Raw genomic sequence first — 19,978 nt, forward strand, 5'->3', positions numbered from 1 at the left:
CAAAACCCTAAGTAGTTTGCAGATTTATACCACTGTAATGTAAGGGTTTGATATATGTTACTATCTACTTATTATTAGGTTTTCCTGTGGTGTTTATTCTCTCTCATAAAAAAAGCTGTTTGGCAGCAGTATTTCAGAAATATGAATCAAATTTTGCTGAATGAAATGAAATTAACTATCCAGGAAAAGATGTGATTGCAGAGCCATTGGCCATTATCTTTGAAAACTCATGGCAATCCGGGGAGGTTCCAGATGACTATAAAAAGGCTAATGAAGTGCCCATCCTTAAAAAAGGGAAGGACAAGGATCTGGGGAACTACTGGCGAGTCAGCCTCACCTCAGTCCCTGAAAAAATCATGGAGCAGGTCCTCAAGGAATCAATTCTGAAGCACTTAGAGAGGAAAGTGATCAGGAATAATCAGCAAGTGATCAGGAACAGGATTCACCAAGGGCAAGTCATGCCTGACTAACCTAATTGCCTTCTATGAGGAGATAACTGGTTCTGTGGATGAGGGGAAAGCAGTGAATGTGTTATTCCTTGACTTTAGCAAAGCTTTGGACATGGTCTCCCACAGTATTCTTTCCAGCAAGTTAAAGAAGTATGGGCTGGATGAATTGACTATAAGGTGGATAGAGAGCTGGCTAAATCATCAGGCTCAGTGGGTAGTGATCAATGGTTCCATGTCTAGTTGGCAGCCAGTATCGAGCGGAGTGCCCAAAGGTTGGTCCTGGAGCCAGTTTTGTTCAATATGTTCATTCACGATCTGGAGAATGACATGGACTACACACTCAGCAAGTTTGCAGATGACACTAAACTGGGAGGAGTGACAGATATGCTGGAGTGTAGGGATAGGATACAGAAGGACCTAAACAAATTAGAGGATTGGGCCAAAAGAAGTTTGATGAGGTTCAACAAGGACAAATGCAGAGTCCTGCACTTAGGACGGAAGAACCCCATTCACTGTTACAGACTAGGGACTGAGCGGCTAGGCAGCAGTTCTGCAGAAAAGGACCCATGGGTTACAGTGGACAAGAAGCTGGATATGAGTCAACAGTGTGCCCTTGTTGCCAAGAAGGCTAGCAGCATTTTGGGCTGTATAAATAGGAGCATTGCCAGCAGATCGAAAGATGTGATTATTCCCCACAGTACAAGAAGGATGTGGAAAAACTGGAGAGTCCAGCGTAGGGCAACAAATATTATTAGGGTGCTGGAGCACATGACTTATAAGGAGAGGATGAGGGAACTGGGATTGTTTAGTCTGCAGAAGAGAAGAATGAGGGAGGATTTGATAGCTGGTTTCAACTACCTGAAAGGGGGTTCCAAAGAGGATGGATCTAGACCAGGGATCAGCAACATTTGGCACGCAGCTTTCCAGGGTAAGCACTCTGGCAGGCTGAGCCACTTTGTTTACCTCCCACTGGCTGTGATTCGCTGCTCCAGGCCAATGGGGGCTGCTGAAAGTGGCGGCCAGCATATCCCTCATCCCGCGCCGCTTCCTACAGCCCCCACTGGCCTGTAGCAGTCAACTGTGGCCAGTGGGAGCCATGATTGTCCAAACCTGTGGATGGGGCAGGTAAACAAACCGGCCAAGTTCACTAAAGTGCTTACCCTGGCAAGCCACGTGCCAAAGGTTGCGGATCCCTCATCTAGACTGTTCTCAGTAGTACCAGATGACAGAACGAGGAATAATGGTTTCAAGTTGCAGTGGGGGAGGTTTAGGTTGGATATTAGGAAAAACTTCTTCCACTAGGAGGGTGGTGAAGCACTGGAATGGGTTACCTAGGGAGGTGGTGAAATCTCCTTCCTTAAAAACCTCTAAGGTCAGGCTTGACAAAGCCCTGGCTGGGATGATTTAGTTGGAAATTAATCCTGCTTTGAGCAGGGGGTTGGACTAGATGACCTCCTGAGGTGCCTTCCAACCCTGATAGACTATGATTCATTTTCTTTCCACATACCCTCCATGCTCCTCTACTCCTCTCTTTGCAGACAGCCGTACAGAGACCTCAGAGAGTTGCTTATTCAGGTGAGTGTTTACAAAGGAGGATAAAACAGCAATGCAAATACTGCACTTTTACCCATTTATGCCAGTCATTGTGGACAGTGTCTTCAGGATCGTTAATATAATATGGTTCCTAAGCAGTGGTATATCACTTAATCTACTCCAAGTACTCTGTTTACACTATTCTAGATTCCTCTGAGGTGTGCTATTCAGCTACACTGTAACCTCTTATGCTGGATTGAACAAATCAAGAGTATATATTCCTGAACCATCAGCAGCTTATTTTGGCACATACTGTCAGTTTTGCCTCACATGGCATAGTCAGACTTTATACATTTATGTACTAGCAAAATACAGATTGACCTTGAAACTCACTTTTCAAAGGGAAGCACTGAGAATTAAGCCAGAGGATCAAAGAGACCAAAACCACTTAATCTATATCAAGCCATTTTACAAAATGATATAGTTGCTAACATTACATAACAGTGTGATTCTGATTAGATCACAAATTAGGGTATAAAAGTTTTGCATATGAAATCATGCATAAAGATCTAGGAGTTGTGACTTTTAGAAGGTATCGTGCTTTTTAACTGAATAGCATTTTACCTCTATTGCTTTTGTTTCATGGGCACACACACAATGACAATGGACATGTGAAGCTGCTGCAAAAGCTGGTTGTAAGATTTTTAACATCTTTCCAAGAAGAGATTATGGTATCGTCCTTGATTTTCATGCACAATATAGAAAGAGGGCCAAGTTCCCAAGTGCAGAAAGAGATGCAATTCTGTAGCCAGCTGGTATAGCTCACTACAATAGCTGGGGCTGGCCAGGAATGGGCAGAACCGTAGCATTTTGGAGATGCACTGACCGTGCACACTGTAAGAAGAGCTGTAACTGGTTGATCTCTCATAGTGCCTCAGCCAGAGTTTAAAGATGCTTACTCCCCACTCCAGCCTGCCCCTCATTGACTTGCCCTCCCACCAGGGAGAATGCTTTCTCGGACATAGCTGCCTCTGTGGATGAAAGGTACTGAAAGTTTCACTGCTGCATCTCAGAGGGTGAATCAAGCTGGTTACTAAGTGTGTAGATAATTACGTGCCTAATTCCACGGGATACGAAATTTCTCCTCTGTGGTGCTGAACTCCCATTGAAGTTACTGCAGATGCTGAGTATTTCACAGGATTGGGACCTATATATCTACCTTGAAGAAAATTGTACAGTCACATAGTATAGTTTAAACAGCAATTCTCTTTTTAAAAGAGGTCAGTGAACACATACCTTCACACATAAAGCTACAGCACTGACTTTTAATTAGAGATGATTAAACTCCACTTTTTAAAACCTCATATATAGCAATATGCCTTTAAAACATTACAAATACATAGCTCAAAAGTTGCCATAATCACCAGTACAGTCACATTTGCAACATATACTAAAGACTGAAGATACTTGACAACAAGTTGTATTAAGTGCAGGGTTTTCCTGCCTTATATTTACAAAATATGAGATTGTAGCATAAGTACCACATAGCTCCAAGCTCCCTTTTAGCTGGGGAAAAAAAAAAAAGTCAAACTTCGGATCCATTAATTCATTGCATGAGTTATAGTTCCCTGCAGCACCTTTTGTTCACTGTCAGAGTTCTGCAACAATGACAAATGCAGGTACAGTTAGCCAAAAACTCTAGAAATTCATATACTAAAGCATTATATGGCTAACTATAAACCTACCAAATGATTTCCTATGTAGCCTAGAATTTTTACTACATATGCTGCAGAAGAGTCTAGTGATAGCATTCCACTAATGAAAAGTAGAACTGTGTGAGATTATGCACCATGATTACTATTTTCTGGGAGAAAACAGAGCCCTTGCAAACATCAAGCAGTGATATCGGAGACCGGGGGTGAAGGCTGTGGATAAGCAAGGTTAATTAAGTCAATTGAGTGGAGTAAGGAGCTGGATACCTTTTCCTGCTTCAATAGTAAACGTGTATAGGTTAGCTATTTACACTATTCACCCCACAAGGCCGAATCTAAAGGAGTAAAAAGACAAACAGATTCTTCATTGGAAACAGCAAGTTACGGTCAAGTTTTCTGTTTTGTTCCTATCAAATGACAAAGGTAAAAATTGTAATGCTGTAACTTAAACTCTAGGATCTTCGTCATAGGCCCCATCCAGAGCCCAGGGAATCAGTGAGAAGACTCCCATTGATGTGAGTGGGCTTTCGATCAGACACTCGCGGCAGTAATAGTTCAGAAAAACAGCTTTCAAAGTCTTTAGAACCTCCAGCTCTTCAAAGGGATCGAAAACTAAATTAAATTGGTGAGGAACGTTTTGGGCTTTTTTTAAATTCCTCTAAATTACCAGCAAGTAAATCATAGTGGTGAAAAGAAATTTTGCTGTCACTGTATCAGTGATAGAAGGATTTCTCATTTTCACATAAGTAAAAAATTAGTTTGATCTTTAAAGGATTCTAGTACTAGCCTTTTTTCCCCACTGGACTTCAGGAAATATTGAGTCAGTCTACATCTGTGCTCCCTCATTCTCAGATCTATTTGACTAGTGGATTTTCTCTACATCTGCAATTACAAGCAGCATATCAAACTTTAAATTCACCTGAGCAATTCTTTCATTCAAAATAGTGTATTATTAGCATTTCATATAAAAAAAGATTTAACATTATGCCTCCTCTTTCAAAACAGCCCCCTAGTAAAGTGTGTTAAATGTCTAATATGTACATTTAATATTCACTGTGCAGTATGTACACAAAACACTAGGAAAAAATAGCAGGAAACTATCATGACTTGGAACAGAAATGGGGAGCCATGTATGAACAAGTTGGATGTATTTCCGTGAGGTTCTTCTTATGGTGTGGTTTACTCCTGGTCTACTGAGGGAGATTCATGGCTTGGACACTGGGTGCCTCCTGTGAATTGAGTAGTGCCCATGTCGATTTCTGAGATACCAGGCTGGCCCTTATCTACACTGTGTGTGTATTTGGGAGTACCCAGAAGGAGATGCCTCTACAACTACTTAGCTAGTGAATAAGGTAGGTTCAGAAAACTCTCAAGGGAGTTTGGGTACTGGGACTGTGCTCTAACCAGGATTCAGTAGTAAGTCCCCAGCATTTCAGCACAGGATCCCTGTATAGGAATGTGCGCTCATAACAAGCACCCACCTTGCTGTCACCATTTCACATGGGTTCCTGCTATACTTTGAATCTGTTGCCCATCTACCAACTGCTCTGCTCAGCCAGACGTCTGCCAACATTTGGTCCAGAGAACACAGAGCTCTGGGAACTGTTAGCTGTTCAATCATGTTCTAGCAAGACTGCAAGGGTGACCCTGACAGCAGGCCTGCTCAACTTCCGGCTTTCTGGCCCCACCTGACTCATTGATCCTTCCATGTTTTTTCATTTTTGTTGGGTTTTTTTTGCCAGCTACAAGAGTGGGCTGGGCTAGTATCTAAGACTCCCTCTTTGCCTGCTGTGAGTTCTCCCCCATTTCCCTCTCAACCAAAGCCAAAGGAAGTTAGGGAGGAGCAAAGAGGGGGAATGCTGAACAGCCAGCAAAAGCGGGGCAGTGGGAGGAAATCTAAGCCATCAGTCAAACCACCACAGAAGCTGCTGCTGTTGAGAAGACTAGCTCAACACGAAGGACATTATGAGTAAAGGAGGATAATGGTGAGGGGCAACCGGGGCAGAGAACTGAAGGGTAATGAAGGAGGAGAATGGATTTGTGGGTTGACAGAGAATTGATGGGGACATTGATAGAATGTGAGAAAGGGGAAGGATGTGTGTGGGGGTAGCTGATAGATACACCGCTATCCCGATATAACACAAATTCGAATATAACATGGTAAAGCAGTGCTCCAGGGGGGAGGGGATGCACACGCCGGCGGATTGAAGAAAGTTCGATATAACGCAGTTTGACCTATAACGCAGTAAGATTTTTTTGGCTCCCGAGGACAGCGTTATATCGGGGTAGAGGTGTATTGGGGAAAGTTATGGATTCTGGTGGAGGAGTTGGGTAGTGACATACATCATTAGGGATTAAATGCAAATTTGCATATAGTTTGCATGTATATGTAAATTTGCCATGAGCTTTTGGCTAAGCCCATGCAGACAACTATGCTTCCGAGGCTTCAGTGATCTAGGGGAACAGTCAGCCAGGGTGTTGGAAAAGCTGAATTGTCAGTGTTATTTTCTGGTCAACGGGATGATGCTGTTTGCTTTACATGGTATTACTTTCCCCTCAGGTTCTTTTTCTCAAAATACTTCTCCCTCTAGCACCTTGCCCTAAAGAGAAACTTCTGTGTGTGTATCCAGACTGGCTCATTGATTAACATAGCATGCACAGTGCTCCAAGCAGATACTAAATTTGGTATCCAAGTCTGGGAAATGCCCACTATGTGCACAATCTCATGAAAGCTGGAGGCCTTGCAAAATAGCCATGCTAATAATGGCCTCAAATCCAGTTGCCAATGACTAGATGATGCCATAATCCAAGTTATTATGCATTGGCTGCCACCATCTAGTGGAAGAGGGGTTACTGTGTGTGTGCAAACTGAGAGATTATATTCACAAGTAACTGCCCACTGAATTGGACATGTGTTTTGAAAATGAAGGTATTGACATGATTCAAGAAAAAAACCTGACAAGCTGCTTCCAGTTAATTGCAAACACTGAACAATATTCCAAAGGTTCTTTTGGATTAAAAACATATTTATATAATGATTTGGAAGAAACGGTCACTCAAATATGCTCAGAATAATGAAAAATATTGTAATTCAAAATAATTTGCATGCAAAAATTATCAATCTGCTGTATCTACAAAACTCCTGTTGACATGCATATATCAAGGGCTGGTTTGAAATCCTGTTTCATAAGTTGCCAAGGGTTGATACTATTTGAAATGTATTTTTCCCTCCTGCAGTGCATGATGATTTCTACTTCTAGCCATACATGCACAGCAGAGGGCATTAGATATCTCCTAACTGAACAACAACAATATACGTACAATTAAATAGAAGTCATTCTCAAGACTAAAACCATCTTAAGCAAGTGTTCTGCTTTGATGCTAAACAAGCAACTCTTTTGTAAGCCAGGAGTTCTGTGCTGTTCAGGAATTCATTTCAAAAGACTGGAATAAAGAGCTTTCATCCCCCTCCACCAGAACAGTCTAGTAGTGATAAAACATCATTATTTGATGACAGGGGTTCAGTGGCCTAATAAAGTTGTGGTGGTCTCACTCCAGTGCCGAGTGAACAAGCTTCCACCCTAGCAAAATTCATATCTTTGATTGTCCCACAAAAGAGCCAAGGTTTTAAGAGGCTTAACAACTGGAATAACTTCTGAACTCTACTGATATTAATTCCAGGACAGTGATGAAATGACATGGACAAGCTGGCTTTTCCCAGTGACTCTGTTATGCCGTCCTGTGGCTAGATAGAGCTATTAGACTGTCACTTTTCATGAGGAGTAAATTCACCTTAAGAAAGATTAGAAATTTAAGAGGCCACATCTTCCCCTGATTTATAGTACCATGTTCAGGAAAGTTGTAACTAAATGGAGTGGGAGTACATTAAGTTTAAATCAGCTCAGAATTTGGCATAAGTATTTAATCACATTAATCAGATAAAGAGATACGTTGCAAACAAAAACCCTCTTGGCATCATTTGCAAATTTTGTTGACTCACAGAGAGAGGCAAGCCACCATCTAACCTGGTGGCAAGTCACCTCTCTAATGGAGGTGAGAGCAACTATCTGGAGAATGAAGATCAAGGCAATGGGCTGAGCAGATCTGAGGGGCAACAGCTAAACACAGCTTGAACAGAACTTTATCATACTGTTGATTATTAATGAAAGCTGAACTCAAGGAGGAGAGTTCAGACTCTAAAGTAAGGGCTGCATTTGCAGAGCAAGTTGGGAAAGGCACCTGGTCAAACTTTTTTTCAAGCTATAGATAATAAAAGACAAAGGCTGGAGAACAGAACAATGAGATAACTATATTATGAAAAAACATGCATGCAACATACACTCAGAAGCTCTGTGGAGTTTCACAGATAGCTATTTAAGTCTTTACACCCATATATTAGAAGCATATATATGGAAATGTGAATAACTCTCTAGGTTTGATGTTATTTGTAAGTATTGGCAATAAAACCCTTGTATATTACTGCCATCCAGGACATGAAGATTTAATTATCATTTGTAATGAAAATTCTTTCCATTATAAACAAAATAATCTTTACCGTTTGCTCATTATCTTAGTCCTCTAATTTAAGACTAAAATTACTTGTAAAGCCTTATGCATATCAGGTTTAAATGGGAAATATATAAATCAGGTTAAAAATTTTATATAAATAAAATGCAAAGGCATATATTGTCTCAAGCCTACAATTACCTTGTATTGTATATGATTTAGGGGTGGTGTCATCAAATCTCTCACCTCCCTAGAGCCTTCTAGTGCCTGGATGAGGCATTGCAGGGATTGTCCCAGACTAGTGCCCAATTCTGTCATTCTGGGGGCCTCAACAATGTGTCATTGTATGCAGCCTAGCTCTCTGGCCAGGTCACTGTTCAGTTCAGTCCCCTTTGACAGTAAATAGAAAAGTTACCAAAATAGGAAACAAAGTCTAATGGCTACCATGCCCATCTCCCAGCTTCTATCAGCCATTATTGGCTTTTTTGATCTTTGTTGCCCACGTTTCCCCTCTTGGTCTAGGGAAGAGATGGGGGAACCCAGACCAGTCCTTTCCTCTGGGTTCCAGCCAACAAACCCTATTTAGGTGGTTAAGGACTGTTCCTTCAATCCCGCCACCATTTTCCCCAAGGCTGCTCCTACTTTTACTTCACTTATCAGTATCCTCACAAGATCAGCAGACTCTAGTATCAACACCTGTACTCTGAGCTCAAGTATACGTGGAATTAAATGCCCACATATGGCCCATGTCAGCTGACTCAGGCTGCAGGGATGAAAACTTGCAGTACAGATGTTCGGGCTTGGCCTAGAGCCCAAGCTCTGAGATCCCGTGGGGTGGGGCGAGGGTCCAGCCCAAGCCTGAGTATCTAAACTGCAACTTTACAGTTCTGCAGACAGAGCTCCACAGTCAGCTGACATAAGCTAGCCATGGACATTTAATTACAGTGTAGACATATTCTGTGGTTCCTTACAGTTTCTCTTGGGAGTAGCTCGGGAGGTGTTGCCTACAAGCTAGTCTCCATTTCTCTCTTCAGTGGATGGACCATACTACTAGAAATTTGTCCCTTGCCTTAAAGCAGTCAGTAGCTCTCTCCTTTGAGCAGAAGTTCCTCTCAGCCAGCTCCCTGGAGCTGGGAGTGTGCCTCAGTGTCTTGCCTTCGGTTAGTCAGTTGCAAAACCTTCCGCCAGCTCCCCCCCACTGAACACCCAGCCTAATTAGCCTTCCAATCTGGAGGGTACAGCAAGCCAACCTTCTCTTGTCAGCATCACCCTGCTGTGAGGGAGGAGGCAGCTTTTATACAGCTCCTTCTCCCAACCTCTTCCCAGTTGGTTGGGTTAGAGGGGAGCCTTGCCCTTCCCTGCATTCTCTGCAGGGTTTCAGTCCCTTAAAGGTACAGTAGCCTGATTCCTTCTCTGAGCACCAGGACTCAGTCTCTACATGTATCTTTTGGACCCTTCTCAAGCCTTAAAGGTTCAAGTCAAGTGGCGGAGTGGGATGGCCACTGGAAGCTACTGCCCTCTATGGTGGACTACCCTATCACAGTTGGGCAAATGAGTTTTGAGTTACTAACAAAGTAGAATTGGCCTAAACCTTCTAGACCAGCCATCAAACTCAAACGAAGGTTTGAATCAATTTTAATAAGAACACCTCTTCTCCAGTATAACATCTACTCTGCCCATCAGAGACCCTGCCAGCTTGGCTTGGCCCCTTGTGGAATCACATAGGGCAATCTCTACTTTTCTGGGTGCTGTCCTCAAATCTTGGATTCATAGATTATTTGGGTTGGAAGGGACCTCAGAAGATCATCTAGTCCAACCCCCTGCTCAAAGCAGGACCAATCCCCAAATGGCCCCCTGAAGGATTGAACTCACAACCCTGGATTTAGTAGGCCAATGCTCAAACCACTGAGCTATCCCTCCCCCCCATATGCTCTGGCTTCAACTATATGATACATTCTAGAACTCTCTTAACTCAGGGAACTCTCATAACATGCAAGTTTGAAGATAGCAGCTATACCAAAAACTTGACCATAGACTAAAAAATATTATGAAGTGCAGAGGGAATAATTAAAGGGGTGGCAGACACCTTAGACTGGGCAGAAGAGCAAGAAAGGACCAAAGTTTGAAAGGGGAAGGAACATCATGGGAGAGAGAGGGGAAGAAGGTTGTCCTCCTTGGTAAGGGAAAGTAGAATGTGGGAAAAGGCCAATTCTCTGAGGTGGGCAGGGGGTCAGGTGAGAAGGGGAACAGATTTGATTAGTGAGAGGAAGGAAAAAGGTGAATAGGGAAAAATGTGTATTAAGTAATAGTCATCTTTTGGTCCTTAACATACACCCGTTTGATGTGGATTCATAATGTATCATTCTATTTATTGAGCTCTACTATGAAAGTTCATTTCAACTGAGTGTATTTATGCTAACTATTAAGTCATTACTGAGGAGTGTTTCTTTTTTCAAACGCTTGTGTTAACCTTTAATTAAACTAAAAATTACATTTGAATGGATTCTCCCTGAATATTTGCTTCGCTTGCTTGTTAAATGTCACTTTCTTTGTTTTGACAATATAAATATGGAGATATAGAATCCACTGTATTTGTTAAAAAAAAACAAAACACAACAACAACAATTTTGCTTTACCCTGAAACTTGTGCCCTTAATGAAATTTTATATAGTACTAGTCTCAGCTTGTGGCTCACTGGGACTTAATGGAAGTATTAACAGAACAATTAATTTTGTAAGACCAAGTTCTTACCCCTTCAAGCTATTAAATGTAATCATTTGGTTTACCTTTGAGACATTGATCTTAAAAGAGTAAGTATTCCAGAAAATAGGCCATAATTGCTATGAATAAATTAGCCAAGTTTTTTTTTTTAAAATGGAGTAGCAATGTGATGTGCTTACCCTACTTAAGTGCTTCATGTTGTTATACTTACACTGTGATGTTGGGGGGGGGGGGTAGGTGCCTTAGGCTCCTTACAGAATCCCAATCTACATTAACAGGGCCACAGCCTGCTCGTTTTGCCCAGGTGGGTAGTATACTACCTATGCATCATGCATATAATTAAGAAATCATTAGATTAAATGTTTTTAAAAGGTTTGGAATCTGTTGATAAAGGCAACCATTTCAGTAAGTGACCCAACAATTCTAAAATCCCTGCCTTTATTTTTGTTGGTATCACATTAAAATAGGTTTTCATTCCTCAGATTAAGATTAAAAAAATAGTGTTTAGATCTAGGGATTAGCAAAGAACAAAATTACTTCCTCAGTACAGCATATACAGTCTTGCAACCATTCTTTCATGTATGAAATGTTGTTGCCCAGGTTCTGCAAGGAAATGTGAAACTTGTGTATTCTAACATTGACATCTAAGGTTTTCATATCTTTGTAACAGGTGCACCTCCTTATGGCTCATCTGGGGATTAGTCTGACAAAAGCTGGATGCCTCTTCCAGCAGACGCTCAGCCTGTTATCTCAACCTCACCCTCCAGGACTCACTGTGACTTGACCCTCTGGCCAAGTCCCTATAGTCCCTGTGTTCCGGGGTCTGCCAATGCTTCTCTGAACAAGCTGTCCTCTGCCATTCTAGGCAGTCTTCTCTCCTACATCCAAGGCTGTGCCACTTCCCCAACAGCTGATAAGGGTCCCCAGACCCACCCCTTACTCCAGGTTCCAGCCCTGGGATCATGTGCTCTGCAGTTATAGTCTACAGTTATGATCCCAGACTTTGTTGCTACTTCCCCGTGCTTTGACTTACTTCCTTCTTCTATCCTCTAGCAGCTCTGGGTTTACCACCCATCTGGGCTCCCTGTGGCTACTTCTCCCTTAGGCTTCTTGCTAGACCCTGTAATCGCCAACAAATCTCTCTCCTGTTAGGGAGTGACTGCAGACTACTTTTTTCAGCTGCTCCCCTTCTGTTCTCAGCTTCTTAGCTTTATTGAAGCCCCACCTGCTCCTGCCTATGTTAGCTTCATCCTTAATTAAGCATTACTGAGCCCTGGCTTCCCTCCAGGTGCAGCCTATGCTGTTAATTGGCCCATCTAGCATACCCTAACCCTTTCAAGACTGGTGTGGGGTGAACACCTCATCGCAATCCCCAATTATTATTTTTTTAGTGGGGGGAGTATTACTGAGGGAATGGAAAGTGATTATATACTGCCATGTAACTCATTAGATTTGTTAGGAGTCATCATTAGGTATTTATGTAACAAATAATCAAAAGAATGAATCACTAGCATCACAACATTCATATAACCATTGTAACAGATGACAATAAGAATGTGTACAATTCATACTTTTGGCTGATTTTGAGTTTTAAAGCTGACATCTGTGTATTTCTTGTGATTCATGTTACTTTTCTGTGTTTGTGATTACTTTTGCACCAGAGGTGGACATCACTCATGCAGCAACAAACAGTATATAATTCCTGTGTTTGAAGGAAAATTCTCATCTGGTTCCCCAAACACTTCTCAAAATTACCACCACTCTAGTGTATAGCTGTAAGTAGCAGATTCTAGCTAACATGAAAGTGAGTTAGAAACAATATTTAAAGGGACACTATCAGATCAATTTAGGCCACAAATACAGGTGTGGGAAGAAAGCCACATTTTACAAAATCCATCATCATCAGAAATAGGACCATGATTATTCTTAATTTCAATTAGTTTTGTGTGTTCTTGCCTCAGCACAGGGGACTGGTCTAGATCACTCCTGAGGTCTCCTCCAACCCTACATTTCCTTGATTCTAATTAAAAATAAAATATTTTAAAGAAATAATATTTTCCAGCCATGTCTAAAACCCAAACTTTGCAGCATGATGCTAGTTGTAGGGCCATGCTATGAGTACTTAAATTATAGATATATCTCAGATCCTCCAACAAGGCACAGGTAGGTTTTTTCCTCAATATAGCTAGTGGATGTGAACTCCAGTGGGGTGGGGGCACAGTCTTGACTTCAACTAGTTATGCTGAGGTGAAAATTACCTGTGCTGTGTCTTCCACTAGGAGTTTACATCAGGATCAAGATAGCTAAATGGCACCAGAACATGAACCCAGCTACAACGGCATGTGAAACTGATGCAGCTGAAAATAACAAAAAAAACATTAACAGCATTATGTTGATCGTCAAAATGTTTTGTTTTTTTAATACCACAAGTGTTACTAATAACACAGATAAGGAACTCTGTCTGTCTGCTTCTTGAAAAATAAAATATAGGAATTTTAACCCAACGGTGTCATAAGTGTAAAAAAAACTAAAAAGTAAACCTGAAGATCAACAGCAAACATTTGTATTCATCGAGGAGATTCAGGTTCAGGAATGAATAGAAGTTCTTGCTTCCAGGTGACTGAGAGCATGTGTGTTGTGGAGGTTACACACTCACTCTGCAAGTTGTTTGAACTCAGCAACACCACTTGTCTGCTGGCTTGCAGTGCTATTATTTCTGACTCCAGTACAAGTGATTCTCAGCTGACAGTAAAACATCAGCACTCAAAAAACGAGCAACAGAGGGACTACAAACATAAATAAGGCAGTAATAGTGAAGGATTGTGGAAATCTCAAAGACCAACCGCCATAAAGAGTGCTGCCCTGAGTTATGACTAAAAGATATGAGTCAAACACCCTTCCTTCAAGTCATGGGAAAGAGGACTAGAGGCTACCAGTTGCAACTGGTGTCACATCACAACATATGTAGTCACCGAATGGCTGCACACAATTCCAGTAGAGAATTTCAAATATCAATAGCACATGACTGGATTTGTCATGCAAGTTCATGGTTAAAGGAACTCTGTCATTTTACCATTAAATTTCCCTATGCTAAGGCAAAACTCCCTGGACCTCCTCTAGTTAAGGGAAAGCTCTTTCATCTTCTACTATTCACATCTAAACAAATACATTTAGTGATCCAAGAAATGCTTACATGTCAGGAAAATGAAAGAGGCTAGACTGGAGCTCTGAAGTTAAACTGCAAGAGATTTCCAAATTCTTCAGTTCTATTCATCCCAGCTCATCTGAATACATTCAAATCAAACTGCTCTTTAAGAAATTCAGGCATTTGGTGTATGGTTTCACTAAGCAATACTTAAGTATGATCGTGAAACAACTTAACATGTAATGGGTACTGTTTTCAAACATGAAAAAATATTTTTTTTTTCTGAGCACATGCACAATTATTTACAAATACCTACAAATTTAGAGTTCATCCTGCCACAATTCACTTAGGACCTGATCTAAAGCCTCCTAAAGTCAATGGACATATTTCCCATTGACTTCAGTGGTCTATGGATCATGCCCTTTGTGCACACCAAAAGCAAACTCTGTAGCTGTGAAGATGAAATGAATATACTGGTGCATTTGCCACTGGAAGCCATTGCCTAAAAGAAACCAGGAGGTTGGGGGAAATTAGCTGACTACATACTCTAAATGAGGAAGTACAGAAACTAATAGAACTACTGCAGAAGAGGGGGATTATCCACATAAAATAAAGAGTTATGGTAGAAGATTAAGGGGTGAGGGACTTTAAGGGATTATTCAGAAACTATTGAGGCAGATTCAGTAACTGGCAAATGCAATTTAAGGACACAAAAGCTTTGATGAACTCAGAAAGAGAAGACACTAAGTTTCCTGCAGAGTGAAGCAGCAGAAGCACCAGGAATTTTTCTCCCTCCTCCCGAATCCAGCACCAGATTTCACTGTTAGTTTTGAGTTGAACATCTAAACATAGAAGCATATGCTGGAAAGATTTACTAACAGCTAGAGAAATGAGTGGATTATTTCAGATGGCAAACTAGCCTTGTTAAACATGCTCTGATCTTATGCCCCGTGGCATCCCCAACAGTGAAAACAGGTGTTTTGTTTTTTAAAGAAAAAAAAACACTAACTATTTAATAAAGGATTTCAAAAAGAACATGACAGTTTTAATATGAAGCCTGCATCAACTTCCACAGCATAACTCCAGTAACTTATCTGTTAGCATAAAGATCACGAACCACATCAAGATATAAGGATTGATTTTTTTTTAAATGAGCACAGATACAAAAATGAAATTCATTAAGAGAGGAAATAATTTTGTATGAATACTTGTGGCATCTAGCTCTTTAATATTTTACTCTCTTCTTTCCACTAAGAAAAAAACAAATTCATTGCCTCAGGCAAAAGCCTGCCTTTATCTCTTCCTACAGAAATCTGTTTTCACTTATTAAAATTAGTATGTAAGATACCAACTAATTCCACTTGTTATGCAAGCAACATCGTTTAATTTGTAGGTTAGAGAGTAAATCACTCTTGTCTGGGATAAATAAAACATGCTGCATTATGTTGTTGCTCATAACCCGGAAAGCTAAATCAGCCCTTGGAAAGCAAGAGCAGCCAAAACCCCTAAACAGCAAGAAACACTCGTTTGCAACAAGCAAAAGTTATTCATACGTTTCTGCTGGACAGCGAAATAGCAGGTCCCACCACCCCACTCACACACCCCTCGTCCACAAGCTCAGCTTGGTCCTTTCCTCTCCTATTGCTCGGATAGCTGCACCCAGGGACACTGGCTTGATCGATCTCTGTCGTGCGTTTCGTTTTGGTCTTGCGAAGATCAGAGCAGAGAGCCTGGCATTCCGCGAAACATTCGCTTGCACCAGGCTCCTGCTCCTGAAGGGTTTTGCAGAATGTCGGGGATCTAGCGCAGCCCTTTTTGCTTCAAGGGAGATAAATTAGGGAGTATTAGGAAGAACTAAGGCAATTCCCTTCAGGGCTGATCAGCCGAGTGTCTGTGTCGCCGCGATCCACCACTGCTGCTCAGCTCTTATCACCAACGGGGCGCTGAGCTGAGCCATACAGCCCGCCTGCAGCCGTCTCGGCTTCATTGCCAAGGTGACTGCAAAGAGAGCCGCTATCCGGCAAAGTTGATCGGAAAACCTTGACTTCTCCGGGTAACGTAGGATCGGGCAGAGCAGTTAAGGGGAGATGGATGATACAGACTAGGCGGCCGGGAAGTGCCCTCAGTCTAGTTCACAAGCCCCTTTGCAAATACACAACTTCAGAACCTGGCGTGATGTTGCCTCCCAGTTCCTCCCTGCCGTGAAACCGCAGCATCAACACTGGCAGGTCCCCTCTCTGCCCTCCCCTAACAAACCTGGTCATGTGCAAAGGAAAAAGTCTCCTAGCTGGGATAGAGGCAAATCACCGTTAGCATCCAGCACAGCTGCAGGGGGACAGGTGCCTGGCCACGGGCTGCAGGCACCGCGACCCTACACGACTTGGGCTGCTGGGGCCGGTTTCCCCAGGGCGAGCCCCGGCCGGGAGGAGGAAGCCGCGCGTCCGACAACAAACAAACTTATTGAGCCGCCTCCGAAACCCGGGCGCAGGGGACACGCCTGCAAAGAGCCGCGCGTCTGCGGAGCGCGCCCCAGGCCCGGGAGCTCCGAGCCGCTGGCGGGCAAGGCAGCCAGAGCCCCGCTCCCTCGGAACGCTCCTGCCCCGCGTGTGCACTGAACTTCCTGCGCCGGTCCCGGGCTTACCTTCCAGCGGGCTCCGGCAGGCTGCGAGCCGCAGTCGGCTCCCGCAGCGGCGGCGGCGGCTGCTCTGAGGTGCCTCGGCTCTGTGCAGCTGACGAGCCACGCGTCCTCTGCCCGAGCGCTGCCTCCCCGCTTTGCCGGAGGTCTGCTGTTAAACCGAGCCGCCTTTGGCCGTAACATTGAACGTCAGAGATTTGGGAGCGCGGAGCAAACCCCGCCCTCCAAAACCTGAGCCTTGGCCGCCCGTGGGTGGCGGGGAGGGAGAATTAAAGAGCAGGCGGGTGTGCTAACTACAAGCGGCTCCTCCGTTAACCCCTTTCCTCCGCTCCCCGCGCGGGGAACGGTGCAAAGGTGCCTGGCTGCAATTCCTCCCTGTGCGTGTTAACATGCCCCTTACGTGAGGGTGGCAGATGTGCACGGCTCCAGCGCACTTCCAGTCCCTCTTTCCATTACCACTGCTTGCCGGGTTTACCGCTTTGCTGCAGAAGGAGTCATTCCGCTCTGCCTTGCAGAGAAAAGGCTTTCGAGGAGTCACAGCTCACTGCTGATTATTGACGTGACAGTAGCATCTGGAGGCACAACCCCGGTCAGGACCCCGTTCTGCCCCAAAGAGCTTACAGACTGAACACCAGACAAAGAGGACCAGAGAGAGGAAGTGACTTAGGGTATGTCTACACAGCAAACAAACCAACCAACCCCCCAACAAGCCTTGGAGGCCTGCGTCTACAGACTCTGGCTCACTCTAACAATAGCTATGTAGCTCTATGCGCTTGGGCTGGAACTCTAAAACCCATCCCTGGCCCGCTTAGAGCCAGAACATATACAGGGCTATATTTAGCACTATAGACCTAAGCTCTGAGACTGGCTGTGGCAGGGTTTGTTTTTGCAGTGTAGACACACAGCCAAAGGCACAGCAGTTTAGAGGCAGAGCTAGGAATAGAAGCCTGTGCTCCTGGCCCCCAGACTGATGCTCTATTCCCTGAACTCAGTTTAGGCTTGGAGGAGTTAAGATTTTTAATCAGTAAATGTCAATTTCCCCATACACAAAGGGACAAAAAAATATTTCCATGGCTGACAAGTGCTCTTTACAAAGTAAGAAAAATGCTGCTTGAGAACTTATGAGTTTGACTTAAAGATACTTACTTGGTATATTTTGATGTGTGATGGTGACACTTTGTGTTATAACAATTATAAAGCTTTAACTTTTTAATTGCAGTGTTTATTGATATTAAAATGATTACCTGACACACACACCCTTTATTTCCCACTACTGTGAAAACTGTGATCAATAATTTTTTTAAATGCTTTAAATTTTCACAGTTGTGCAAAATTGTGGGTTTTAATAGATAAGTCTTTTAAAATGCTTAAAATGAATGTAGATATTATCTTTGGAAATTAAAAAAAAATAAAAATTAAGTTCTTCCAAGTCTATGTTCCCACCCCCTTTAAAAACAAAACAATCTTTATTTCTTGGTTTACTTTTACTCAGAGGCTTCATTTCAGAATGTTAAGAATTTTTTTCTTTTGATGTTGATAAAAAGGCCTGGATTCTATTCAGACAAGATATACTTTGAAAGCTCTAAAGTTTACACTGGCAGCATGCCCCTACTGGTTGGGGGGAAGGGGCAAGGCCAGCTGGCTCTCCTTCCCCCACCTGTGCTCCCTTCTCAAGACCTAATGATCATAAGATACAGCTCTGCCCATGCAGCCCACGCCCTCCACCCTCTTGGGATCAGCGGAAGTATAAGCAGCAGCTCTTGGAGTCTAAGCAAGTCTCAAGAGCCCAAAGCAATCCCCTTCAGAAGGAGCAGAGAATGAAGCCCATACAAGTTTTTACACTTGTGAACATTAGTGATGTCATCAGACTCTGACTTCGTAAATTACAACTCTGGATGTTTTCTATTTTACCTACTGGCCATTTGCTCTGCACCCAGCCTCACTCTCTTTGCCCTCCATGCTTCTCACCACCTTTTCTTCCCTGTTATTTCCATTCACCTTCAATCTCCCTAGTCCACTTCTTTTGTCCTTCCCATTCCCTTACTCCTATGTATCCATCCCTACCTGCATGCCTTCTTCATCAGCCCAACCTGACCCCTCATCACACACTTTAAAAACATCCCAAAGAAAAATCAACTCAGACGAGAAGAGTGGAGCATACATGGTGTTTTCCATCACTATGATTGTTTTGAAGATATGGTATATCCCTCTACATTGCCCCTTGCCCCTCTTTTCTGTGCAGATTTAGCTCTTTGGAGCAAGACCCACTCTCCCTGAGTGTAGGTAGGTCATCTGATACCATGAAGATATCAGTCCTGATTAGAGCCTCTAGCTGTTACTGCAATGCAATTAAGTAAGCCAACAGCTACTTGGAGATTCAAAGTTATTTCAAGACATAAAAAGGAAGAAAATTTGTGTTTAAAGCTGTAGGTGGGACCTGCCTTTACACCTGAGTTACAGTCTAAGTTCAGTGCATGTTCGTAATGACTGTGCAAACCGTGTCTTTAGTGCACACAGGGTGTTTAACCTTAACCGTGCATCTCCTGGGTTTTGGTGGATTAACTGAAACTCTGATTATATTTAATTATCTCCAGTGCAGCTCTCTGTGCACATTGCCTTGCTTTATGGATTAATAAACTGCACGTTGATATAAACTAAATGACAATTAACATTGGTGCAGGTTGGGTTTGCCTTTATTGCTGTTCCTAGGTCTGCACGCCACATGCTTCTGCTCTGCATTTTCGTTGCCATTTATCAGCACCTCCTTACTGGAACAGCTCCTGGCTTTAACAAATCAATTGGTTTTTCCCAAACAGCTAGGAGAGTGAGGATCCTAACAACAACTTGACCAGTTTTCTGTCAAAAAGCAGGGGAGTTCCCTTAGACAAATTGCACGGAGTCAGCATCCTCAGACTGCACTGCCTGGGATATTACAAAAGACAATGTGGGCAGGAAAACATTAGCATGTGTGAGTTCCCCAGTACCCAAGAAAGAATCATACAGTATCAAGGCTCATCCCCACCCCCAAATCCGTGCTATAGCCCAATCCAGAGAGCATCCCCCACAGTCTTTGATGGGAATGGCCATTGCTCAGCATCTCTGAGCACAATCTAAATAAACAGACCCAAAATCCAATAATAACATGTATCAGCCTCCCACAGTGGATTTTAAGAGGGACACAATCCTGCTTCCACTGAAATCAACTCCTGATTTGAGATTGGATGGAAGCCAGATCTGGTAGATGTGAGAGGGATGCCTTTGACCAGTACATGATTGA

General features: G+C 42.9%; 1 protein-coding gene across 6 annotated transcripts in view; it reads right to left on the bottom strand.

Moving 5' to 3' along the window:
• The window catches only part of CNTN4 (contactin 4), a 643,980-nt gene extending 626,846 nt beyond the window's left edge, over positions 1–17,134 (bottom strand). For 3 of the 6 annotated variants that reach the window (XM_030569641.1, XM_030569640.1, XM_030569635.1), the window contains exon 1: positions 16,708–16,849. The gene's annotated coding sequence lies outside the window, so the exon portion shown is untranslated. Of the gene's footprint in view, positions 1–13,179; positions 13,279–16,322; positions 16,343–16,707; positions 16,850–17,101 lie in introns of those variants that run through there. The other 3 variants (XM_030569636.1, XM_030569637.1, XM_030569638.1) reach the window with 3 other exon arrangements.
• Positions 17,135–19,978: the final 2,844 nt, after the last annotated feature.

Source organism: Gopherus evgoodei, chromosome 7 (genome assembly GCF_007399415.2).
Source record: "Gopherus evgoodei ecotype Sinaloan lineage chromosome 7, rGopEvg1_v1.p, whole genome shotgun sequence".
Classification (NCBI taxonomy): Eukaryota; Metazoa; Chordata; order Testudines; family Testudinidae; genus Gopherus; species Gopherus evgoodei.